Here is an 11,411-nt window from a genome sequence, read left to right as displayed (position 1 = left end):
CTGGGGCTCGAACTCAGGGCCTGGGCGCTGTCCTTGAGCTTTATTTTTTTCTTTCCACTCAAGGCTGGCGCTCATCCGCTTGAGCCCACAGCTCCACTTCCAGCTTTTTGGTGGCTCCTTGGAAAGAAGCGTCTCAGGGACTTCCCTGCCCAGGCTGGCTTTGAACTGCGATCCTCAGATCACCACGTCTGGACTAGCTGGGATGAGAGGCGGGAGCCACTGTGCCCGGCTTGCTAGCTCGAATGATTCTGCCCTGGGAGAGGAAGAAGGGACAGAATGGTAGCAATGAATCCTGAGTCTGTCAGTCTTGTGGCTGTTCTCTAGGTCTGAGATCATGTCAGAATGAAGGAGGTTGAAGAGAGCATTATATTAGTGGGGTTTTTGCCATGGGTGACTTACTGCAGTTCCGTGGCCGGCCACCAGAGGGGGCACGTTCCTGCGTCTGCCAGCTGCCTGGTCTCCAGGCCCCCCAGCAGCAAGCCAGTGTTTTGGGTGTGTGTGTGTGTGTGTGTGTTAAGTTCTGTGAGTTGACATCGGTGAAGCCACTGTAGAAAGAGACAGATGGCCGAGTCCAAGCTGACTACGCATGGCCTTGGATCCTCCTCCGTCTCCCCCTGTGCCTCAGTTTCCTTGTTTGTGGAGGAGGCATCTGAATGCGTCCATCAGCAGAAACCTGGCCCAGAGCCACAGCTGGGCACTATGGCTCACGCCTGTCATCCCCGCCACTCAGGTGGCTGACAGCTGAGGATCGTGGTTCAAAGCCAGCCTGAGCAGGAAAGCCCCATGAGACTCTTATTTCCAAGGAACCACCAAAAAGCCGGCAGTGGCGTTGTGGCTCAAGTGGTAGAGCACCAGCCTTGAGCAAAAAGCTCAGAGACAGAGGCCAGGCCCCGAGTTCAAGCCCCAGAACCGGCACGTGTGTGCACACATGCACACACGGCGCTGCCTTGTACCTCTTCACACTTTTTTTCTCTTTTTTTTAGTGGTCCTGGTGTTTGAACTCAGAGCCGCCCGTCCATTTGCTAGGGTGGTGCTTTACTACTTGGGACAGGCCCCTGTCTTTTTTCACTGTTTTTTGTTTTGGGTCGGTCATGGGGCTTGAACTCTGGGCCTGGGCTCTATCCCTGTACTCCTCAGCTCAAGGCGAGCGCTCTACCGCTTGAACCACAGCGCCACTTCTGGTTTTGTAGTGGTTCATTGGAGATCAGAGTCTCACGGACTTTCCTGCCCGATCTGGCTTTGAACCCCAATCCTCAGATCTCAGCCTCCTGAATAGGATGACAGGCGGGAGCCACCGGCGCCCGGCTTTGGTTATTTTTGAGGTACAGTGTTGTTTCCCACCCAGACATACACCCACCTGGACTGCAGGCCGCCTTGTTTAGGTTTGCAGTGGTGTCTGGGATTCCAGGCCCATGCTACTGTACCAGCTTGAGTGCACAGGTGCATGATACCGAGCCTGGCAAACTTTACTATCCGGGCTGGCCTCAAACCATGATCCTCTCAATTGTAGCCTCCTGAGGGACTGGGATTACAGGCGTGAGCCACTGGTGCTCTGCTTTGTCACACAGATACCTAGGAATGAAGGGCAAAAAAGTGGGGGGCGGGGGGTCATGGGCAAGCCTTTGTAAGTTTCAGCACAGGACTCGTCAGACATTCCATCTTCTTACATTCAATCTGTACCAGAGCGCTCTCCTCGCTCCACCCTCTTGCCGACACTTAATACTGTCGGGTTTTCTTTTAGCCACCGTGAAGAACGGGCTGTGTTCTAGAACCTGGGCCCGGCTCACACACATATCCTCTTCTCTGAGCTGTCTGCTCAAGTCTTCTGCTGTTGATTGTTCATGTCTTCTCTTATGATTTGTGGTTCTTTATGTGTCGGGCAAAGTTATAGGCTGCCAATGGCTTTAGTCGCCGCGGTGTGCCTGGCCTTCATCCCCACGAACGTGTCCATCACGGGGCTCGGCCTTCCCGGCTTCCGTCTCCCCTGAGCCAACTTTGCCCACTGCTCAGTGTTGCCGCCATGTACCACGCTTTGGCTTTTCACGTAGCAACTCCACCGCAGAGCCTGTGTGTAGCAACCAGGCCTGCAGAGACCGACCAGCGTCCCGGCCACACAAGCTTCCTCCGAGAAGACCCCCCAGGAGGGATTTGAGACACCACCAAGATTGGAATCTGCACTGCAGTAAAAGCAACCATCACCAGCAGCTAGACTCCTGGAGGGACCGGAGCCCCCACTGCAGGGTTGGAGTGGCTCAGGTAGAGCGCCAGCCAGCGAGCTAACATGTCAGGTACCAAGTTCGAGTCCTGCTCTTGGATCTTAAAAAAAAAAAGATGGCTTTAGGGTCAATTACTGTACTTTGAGACGTGTCTGTGTGTGTGTGTGTGTGTGTGTGCGTGTGTGTGCGTGTGCATGCACGTGCACACCAATCCTGGGGCTTGACCTCAGGGCCTGGACGCTGTCTCTGAGCTTTTTTGCTCAAGACCAGCACTCTACCACTTGAGCCACGGCGCCACTTCCGGTTTTCTGGGGATTCATTGGAGATCAGAGTGCCCCTCAGATTTGTCTTCCCTGGGCTGGCTTCCAGCCATGATCCTCAGATCTCAGCCTCCTGAGTAGCTGGGATCACAGGCGTGAGCCATCGCGCCCGGCTCCGAATGAGCCCTGGAAATGAAGCCGCATGATTTTCTTCCCATTACTCCATTCCACACAGGGCCCGTGCCCTGTGCAAAGCCCCTGCACCTCCTTCCCCCCTCCACCCCCAGCTACACACTTCCCGCTCATTCGGTTTCACAGACAGAAGCCCAGCCCAGACCCCAAGCCAGAGAGGAGGCCGAGAGTAACGCCAGCCCTCTGTAAGTCCAGACCACCAGGTCACGGCAACAGGTGTGTGGCATGTGGTGTGAGCCCAAAGTAGGCTGAAGATGGAGACCTGTGGCCACGGATCGTGCCACGTACACGGCCACCCATTACCCCTTTTCACAGGTGGGAAAAGAAGAGGTGATCGTAGCCAGGTGCTGGTGGCTCACGCCTGTCATCCTAGCTACTCAGGAGGCTGAGATCGGAGGATCTCAGTTCAAGGCCAGCCCGGGCAGGAAAGTCCAGGAGACTCTTATCTCCAATGAACCACCAGAAAACCGGAAGTGGCGCTGTGGCTCAAGTGGTAGAGCACTCACCTTGAGCTGAAGAGCTCAGGGACAGCGCCCAGGCCCCGAGTTCAAGACCCACGACCGACAAAAAAGAAGAAGAAGAAGAGACAATCGAGTGGCCCTGAATCACCCAGAATTGAACCCAGATCCTCTGATAGGTATGAGCTAAGGTAGAAAAGTTGCTCAATTCATCTGTGGCCATTCCTCTGGTTCTAGAAACTCATTTCTCTCTGGGAAAAACCACCACCACCAAACTCCCCAGACCCCTCCATCCATGTTAGCCTGGTACTTTTAGCAGCTGACTAGCGTTTTAGGGCTGATACTCTTATGTAACGCCCCCCCCCCCCAGCCCCAAGCGCCCAACCCCCCCCCCCTACTCCCTCCCCCAGCTGACCCCAGATTCTTTTTGTGAGTGGGTGAAACCTGGGTGGAAAATTGGTAAACAAAATTCCTTCCTCGGCCTCCTATGGCCCGGCCTGGATCCTCCGCGGCGCCCGGGCTGTAATTATTGGTTACTGGGGATTTTTTTTTAATTTAATTGAATTTATTTATTTTTTTTTCAGTGTCCCTCGGAACTGAGCTTTTCCTTGTTCTCCACGCATCGGGGAGACTTGTCAATCCAGGAATGAAAGGTGACTTTTCTTTCCTCTAAATCACCGGCTCCCTGTCTGAGGAACATTCCAGAACTGTCCACATGGGTGTGGTGAGGTGACTGAGTTCAAGTTCCATCCAGCACCCTCTCTCTCTCTCTCTCTCTCTCTCTCTCTCTGGAGAGGGGTGCCAAGAACTTTTTTGGGGTTGTTTTATTTGGGGGGAGGTTGGGAGGGGTACTGGTTCTGGAGTTTGAACTCTGGGCCTGGGCGCTGTCCCTCAGCTCTTCAGCTCAAGGCTGGTGCTCTACCACTTGAGCCACAGCGCCACTTCCAGTTTGCTGGTGGTTTATGGGAGATCAGAGTCTCACAGATTTTCCTGCCCGGGCTGGCTTTGAACCACGATCCTCAGCTCTCAGCCTCTTGAGTAGCTGGGATTACAGGCGTGAGCCACCGTGTTGTCCTAAGTCATTACACCCACAGCGGCCCAGTTCCAAAACATGGTAGTGCAGGAGGTTCTGGGAAGAACTCTGATCACCGCAAGATCGTATTTCTCCAGCACAACGTACAGAAAGATCGCGGGGCACCCGTGGCTCACACCAGTAGTCTTGTCATCCTAGCTACTCAGGAGGCTGAGATCTGAGGATCGTGGCCCGAAGCTAGCCTGGGCAAGAAAGTTCCTGAGACTCTTATCTTCAATGAACCGCCCCGAAGTCCAATAGTCTAGGGTTCAATTCCCAGCAGCACCCAAATAGAAAACAAGAGGGGAGGGAGAAGTAGAGAGGAAAAGAATAAAGGAACTTCTTTCTTTCTTTCTTTCTTTCTGTGTCAGTCCTGGGGCTTGAACTCAGGGCCTGGGCGCTGTCCCTGAGCTTCTTTTGCTCAAGGCTAGCACTCTACCACTTGAGCCACAGCACCACTTCTGGCTTTTTCTGTGTCTGTGGTGCTGAGGAATCGAACCCAGGGCCTCATGCATGTGAGGCGAGCACTCTACCACTGAGCTACCTTCCCAGCCCCCACCTCTCTTTCTCATGGCCCCTGATAGCTTTGCGGGTCAGGCGCTGAGCTCCGGATTCCTCATTAAATCTTCTTTATTGTGCTCCGAGGTTGATCAGGCACACTCAATGTAGGATTATTTTCATCTCCAAGTCTGGACGAGCTGATCCCTCCCCCACACCCCATTTCAGATCCAAAAGACAAGCCAAGAACCCCAATAATGCGAGGCACCCCCTCCCTGCCATGCCCCAGCCCCTCTGGAGAAGATTTATTTACATTCCTGGAGATGATTTAAATTCTCTGCCCTGGGTCTTTCTCTCAAGCTCTCTGCCTGTGCCCCCGTCCCCAACCCCCTTTAGAAAGAAACCCTTCATTATTGTTCTGTCCTGAAATTAAGAGTCTGCGTGTTTTACTACAAAGACTCCAAAAGCCCTCAATGAGCCTCACATAAGATGCTAAGAACCGAGACCCATGCTGGTGGCTCACGCCTGTAATCCCAGCTACCCAGGAAATTGAGATCTGAGGATCCCAGTTCAAAGCCTGCCCGGATAGGGAACTTCATGAGACTCTTATCTTCAGTCAAACACACACATACACAAGTCAGAAATGACTCAAAGGGTAGAGCACCAGCCTTAAGCAAAGAAACCAAGCAGCAAGTACACGTCCCTGAGGTCGAGCCCCAAGATGAGCACACACGCAAAAATAATAGCATGGAGGCTGGGAAGGTGGCTCAGTGGTAGAGTGCTTGCCTAGCATGCACAAAGCTCTGGGTTCGATTCCTCAGTACCACATACACAGAAAAAGCCAGAAGTGGTGTGCTGTGGCTCAGGTGAACAAAAGAAGCTCAGGGACAGCGCCCAGGCCCTGAGTTCAAGCCCCAGGACTGGCAAAAAATAATAAGTAATAATAATAATAATAATAGCATGAGCTCAGTGCTGGCAGCTCACGCCTGTCATCCTAGCTACTCAAGGGGCTGAGATCTAAGGATCACAGTTCCAAGCCAGCCTGGGCAAGGAAAGTCTGTGAGACTCTGATCTCCAATGAACCATCACAAAAACTGGAAGTGGCGCTGTGGTTCAAGTGGTAGAGCGCCTGCCTTGAGCTGAAGAGCTGAGGGACAGCGCCCAGGCCCAGAGTTCAAGCCCCACGACTGACAAAGAAGCATTAATAATAGCATGAAAGAAAGGAGAAATGAAAGGAAGGAGCTAAGAAAGACAGGAAGGAAGGAAGGGAGGAAGGAAGGAAGGAAGGGAGGGAGGGAGGGAGGGAGGGAGGGAGGGAGAAAATACATCAAGGGGGTTCCCCAAATGCTCCCCAGGAGCAGTGATCAAACATAGTCAGAGAGAAAACTAATGCAGCTGTCATGTTTCCCGAATATTCTAGGACCCCTTGATCCACATGGAACCTGACAAAGCCATGAATGAGCCCCAGATAAATAGCAAATGCGTTCTGATCATGGTAACCTTGCGCTTGAAATAAGCTTGGGGAAAGATGCACAAGGGGATCCTCCCCTCACACACCTTATTGTTTTTTTTTAAATTCCAGAGACAGACAGACAGACAGACAGAAAGGGAAGGATGATGCCAGGCTGAGCCTTCATTAAAGCCCTGGGTAAAGAAAGCTCGCTCTGTGCCCTGGCTTGTGCTTGTACGGATTTACTCTTCATGGAACAGGAGCTGGAAGGTGGCCGGGGCCTTGGCCTCCGTCCAGCAGCCTTGTGCGACGCGCTGTGATTATTTCCTCTCCTCCACCCTCCATGTCGCTTGCTCCAGCCCTGCTGAGGTCCATGAGCCCTGGGCAGAGTCCAGCAAAGGACCACAGGCCCGGGCCTGGCCCTGGAAGAGAGACAGAGGGAAGGGGAAGAAAAGAAAACATGATTTGAGTCCCTCCAGGCGCTGGTGGGGTGAGAGTCCGTGGTCCATCCCTCTTAGTGCGGAGTACTATTTACCCAAGAAAAAGAAAGGGGTGTGTGTGTGTGTGTGTGTGTGTGTGTGTGTGTGTGTGTGGGAAGTCCCTTCATAGCTCTGCCTGCCCCCTTCCCCTGCTCCCACAAGTCCTTCCCCTGCTCCTGCCCACTCTGAGCCCTGTGGAAAGTCGTGGAAGACGTGTGCTGCTGGCTTCTGCCTCAGTTTCCCTCTCTGCCTCTCAATCTTTTTTTCCCTCTCTTCAGTGCCTGTCCTAAGCTTGAACTCAGGACCTGGGTGCTGTCCTTGAACTCTTCCCCCCCTCCTTAAAGCTGGCACTCTACCACTTGAGCCACACTCCACTTACAGCTTTTTGGTGGTTCATGGGAGATAAGAATCTCATGGATTTTTTTTTTTCCTTGCCTGGGCTGGCTTCGAACTTGGATCCTCAGAGCTCAGCCTGGTGAGTAGCTAGGATGACAGGCATGCGCCACCAGCACCCAGAATGCTTAAGCAGAAAACAACGCTGCCAGAGGCTAGGTCAAAGTGGAAGCCCCACCCTCAGGGCAATCACTGGCCAATGAGCTGGCTAATCAGTCACTGGCCAATCAGTAGCTGGCCTATCAGTCACTACCCAATCATGTGCTGGAGAGAAATAAGGCAGGGCTCTGGGGGCCTTTGGAGGGGGCTAAAGCAAGAAGAGAAGGGGCTGGATGGGAGATGGAGGAGGGGGATTGGGGTAAAGATGCCCTCTGTAAGCCAATCCAGATTGCTTGATGCATCCCAGCCTGAAAGCCACACGAAGGACAAACACTTTCTCCCACACAGCCAGCCATGAACTGTTTACTGTCCTAAGTTGAAATTACACCTGACTCCTGCACCTGCCCTGTAACACAGTAGCCCAGATGCACGCGCGCACACACACACACACACACACACACACACACACATGTATAAAGATGAGCCGGGCACTGGTGGCTCAGGCCTGTCATCCTAGCTACTCAGGAGGCTGAGATCTGAGGATCGCGGTTCAAAGCCAGCCCGGGCAGGAAATTCCATGAGACTCTGATCTCCAATGAACCACCAGCAAACCAGAAGTGGCACTGTGGCTCAAGTGGTAGAGCGCTCGCCTTGAGCTGAAGAGCTGAGGGACGGCGCCCAGGCCCCGAGTTCAAGCCTCATGACCGACCAAAAACAAAAGTATAAAAATGATACATGGAACTACACTGTATCAGGGGTGTGTTGTATTTACACGGAGCTGATCAATGGATTGAAATTGAGAACATCCCTCAGCCATGGCTCAGTTGTTCACGTTGATTCTGCGCTTAAACACCTGGCCTGTGCTTTCTCAGCCTGATTGCATTCATACCAAGATTTTTGAGTGTGTATCAGCCCGCAGGCTTGAACTCAGGGCCTGGACGCTGTCCCTGAGATTTCCTTTTGTGCCCAAGGCTAGCGCTCTACCACTTGAGCCACAGCTCCACTTCTGGCTTTTTTGATCGTTAACTGGAGATTAGAGTCTCATGGGTTTTCCTTCCCTGGGCTGGCTTTGAACCTCAATCCTCAGATCTCAGCCTCCTGAGTAGCAAGGATGACAGATGTGAGCCACCGGTGCCTGACTTCCCCCCCCCCCCCCAGCCTTTTTTACTCATTAAAAAGGACCTGAACTACCCCTAGACTATAGCAAGTCCAAGCTCTGAACTCCATGAAGGCAATGGAGCCCATAGCCGGGTATGGTAGAGCTCGCCTGGAATCCCAGCACTTGAAAGACTAAAACCAGAGGATCCTGAGTTCAAGACTCACCTGAAGTATGTATTCAGACCCTGAGGATGTTGATCGGGGACAGAGCACTGGCCTGGTACCCGTAACGACCTCAGTTAGATCCCTAGCACCAAAAACAAGAGGAAGTTGTTGGGTTTGGGGTTTGATTTGGGGCAGGGCGGTGGCAGTGCTGGGATTAGAACTCGTGGCTTTGCATGTGCTAGGCAGAGACTCTACCCTTGAGTTACTTAGTCCCAGTTTTCTGTGACGTGGGTGGTGGTAGACAGATGTAGGCTGTGGTCCTGAAGTAGCGACCATCAGAGATGATTTTTCAGGGGTGGGGGCAGGGGCCCCCCACAACTTTCTGAATCTTTCAACCAGACCTCATCCTGAGATTCACACCCAGAGGCGTGCCCAAATATTGGCTTCTGAAAAGCTCCCCACGCCAAGATGGTTCTAGAATCCATCTGGTGCACCCAGGAGACAGGCATGCTTTGCTTCTGCCTCGACCCATTCCAGCATCAAGGAATTCTTCCTCGCACAGAGACACCCTCGTGTAAGCTGGCCAGATTCTTCCCAGCCCCTCCCGAGTGGAGATGAGCCACATCTGGTAGCCAGCAGCTCCAAAAGACTTTTATAAACCCGGAGACGTATTAGGTGGTCAGCCTTCTCCCAGCGAAAGCAAATCCCAGTTCTTGGCCAGGATTTATTCTTATTCTTTTTTTATGTTTTGCAAAGCGGGGACGCGGAGCGGTGCCTGTAGCTGACGCCTGTAATCCCAGCCACTCAGGAGAAAAGCGAATCACGGTACAAAGCCAACCCCCAGGAAGGAAAGTCTGTAAGATTCTTACCACCTCCACTGAACCATCAAAAAGCCAGACGTGGAGCTGTGGCTCAAGTGGTAGAGCAAAAGAGCTTAAGGTGGTAGAGCGCCAGCCTTGAGCACAAAGAGGCTCAGGGACAGCGCCCAGGCCCTGAGTTCAAGCCCCAGGACTGACAAAAACAAAATAAGCAAACAAAAGAGCTTAAGGGCCCTGAGTTTCAGCGCCTATACTGGCTGGCACACACACACACACACACACACACACACACACACACACACACACACACACACACACACACACACACACACACACACACACAGGTGCCATTCAGAACATTCTCACCTCATTTTCTAGAAAGAAATCCAGCCCTATTTTTTTTCTGGGGGACAGGCGGGAGAGATAAGGCACCCCTGGCCCCCACTTCTCATTAGCCAGGCCCGCCTCCCGCTTCTCCCTTTATTATACTGTTTATTTTAGGGGATGGGGGGGGGGCTGAGCCCACGGCTTCAACTAAGGGCCTGGGTGCTTGGCTTTTTCTGAGTAGTTTCTGATATATTGAAGGTTAAGAGTCTCCTGGACTTTCCTGCCCGGGCTGGCTTTGAACCGCGATCCTCAGATCTCAGCCTCCTGAGTAGCTGGGATGGCAGGCGGGAGCCACCAGCGCCCGCCAGAATATTTCATTTCCCTGAGAATTGCCTGTAACATTATTTGTAACGTTACTTCCTCCGTCCTCTTATTATACAGCTTAGTGATTTCCAGCTCCAATTTCAACAGCTTGTATTTACTCCCTGTAAAACAAATCGTAACTCATATTCATCTCTTTTTTTTCTTTTTCTTATTCTGTTTTTAGGTGCCAGACTGGGACTCGAACTCGGGACCTGATTTGGCTTATTGGCTAGCGCTCTACCAACTCAGCCACAACTCCAACCTCTTAACAAATATTTATATTTACGTGCTTAGTAAGCAAGCTCTCTGCTACTGATCTATGTATTTTCATATTATATACATAGCATATATAACTATTACTTATGACTATACTGTATATGTTTTTATAGTGTATATTATATAGAATATATTATATATGCTAACAAATATAATTGATATGTTAATTGATATGTTAATTGATATGTTAATTATTATGTAATAGGTCATATGTTGTATATTATATTAATAATATAATTATCAACTATGCTATTAAGTTACTAAAATTAATAATGCATTATATCACATTATTGTTGATGTATTAAATGATATCATATTAATTACATTATGATAGTTGATATTTCACATATTTGTATATAATTACATTTATATGCTATATATTATGATATATACTATATAATGTTAATATACTATTACAATTATAATTATATTTGTTTTATTATAGTTATAATAAATTAGATATATATTGATATATAATTATATGTTATATATATTTTTTATATTGTAACAATTATAGCATCATTATACTATAGCAAGTATAATCAATGTATTACAATAAGTATATTATAAGAAATGTATAAATATATATATACTTATACTGTAATAAATATAATAATATATAATTATACTATATTATATTAATAAGTATAATGTATTATACTATACTTATACTGTATACTATTATAGTATAATAAATACAATATAATTATTATATAATATACATAATATAAATTTTGTATGTAATACATTAAATGAATTATATCTTATACATATAGTATAAATACATATGCAACACATATATTTTATATATTACATAATTATATTATAATATTTAATTTATAATTATGTTAATAGATAATTATACATAAAATATGTACATATATTTCATATAGTTATAGGTATATATTATATATGGTTATGTATAAGTAATTATCTATTAACATATAACATTAAAATTTTATGTATTACTTATATCTAATTGAACACATATATTTATATTTAATAATATGTTAATATGTTATTTTAATATTATTTTACTTATGAATAACATAATGTATATTATATACAGATATTTTGCATTAATAGTAATAGATAACAATCTATTACTATTAATGTTCATTAATAATATAATTGTTCATGAATACATAATATAAACTTAATACATGATCATTATATATTAGTATATTTAACGTTGTATAATATGTACTGCATACATTAATGTGTGCGTTATATATAATTCAAAATGT

The sequence above is a fragment of the Dipodomys spectabilis genome, unplaced genomic scaffold, assembly GCF_019054845.1.
Source record: "Dipodomys spectabilis isolate Male_0828 unplaced genomic scaffold, ASM1905484v1 ptg000580l, whole genome shotgun sequence".
NCBI classification, from domain to species: domain Eukaryota; kingdom Metazoa; phylum Chordata; class Mammalia; order Rodentia; family Heteromyidae; genus Dipodomys; species Dipodomys spectabilis.
This window is presented reverse-complemented; position numbering follows the sequence as displayed.